The sequence below is a fragment of the Plasmodium reichenowi genome, chromosome 14 (genome assembly GCF_001601855.1).
Source record: "Plasmodium reichenowi strain SY57 chromosome 14, whole genome shotgun sequence".
In the NCBI taxonomy this organism is placed as follows: domain Eukaryota; phylum Apicomplexa; class Aconoidasida; order Haemosporida; family Plasmodiidae; genus Plasmodium; species Plasmodium reichenowi.
This window is the reverse complement of record NC_033659.1, coordinates 2,792,937-2,793,912: the sequence shown is the minus strand read 5'-3', so window position 1 is coordinate 2,793,912 and position 976 is coordinate 2,792,937.

Here is a 976-nt window from a genome sequence, read left to right as displayed (position 1 = left end):
ACCCTAAAAAAAATAAAATTTTTAAATTTCTTTTTTTTTTTTTTTTTTTTTTAACCAAAATTATTAAAAAAAAAAATATACATTTCATAAAAAATAAAAAAAATCCTAAAAAAAAAAAAAAAAAAAAAAAAAAAAAAAGAAGAAAAGCTTTAGAATAATTAAAATTTGATCAATTTATTTCGTTAATAAAACCTTCTATTTATGATGTAAAATATTAAGATTAAAAATAAGATTTAATAACCCAAAAAAATGGAGAAAAATATACAAATATATAACACATAAATGTTATACAACAACTGTTAAAAGAAGCACTTTATTATATAATATATTTAATATATATATATATATATATATATATATATTTATTTATTATATAAAATATACCCATATCTTACTTTATTCATTCTTTTGTTTTCCCTATGTCCTATTATTTAATAATTATTATTATTTTTATGGATAAATGAAAAATATTAAGCAATAATATATAAATCTAAAAATAATATTGTTATAGCGGAAACAAATATATGATTACTGCGTTAAAGAAAAAAAAAGGATATAAGTCGTGAATTGAATATATATTACAATATATAACATATAAATAATTTTTTTACATCTATTTAAATTAAAAAATACAAAAATATTAATATCATTAATAATTTTTTTTACTTAAAATAAATATATAATATAATATATTATATATATATATATATATATATATATATATATATATATTTACATTTTTTTTTTTTTTATAAAATCTCAACATATCTTTTTTTTTTATTTTATTAAAATTAAATAAGCATACCTTCTTGTTGTATTATTGAGCATATACCTATTTAATATATTATATATATATTATATTATATATATTATAATTATACTTTATTATTATATATATAATAATTTGTTTTTTTTTCAACATTCATTATATAAATATATATATATATATATATAATATACATTATATATATATATA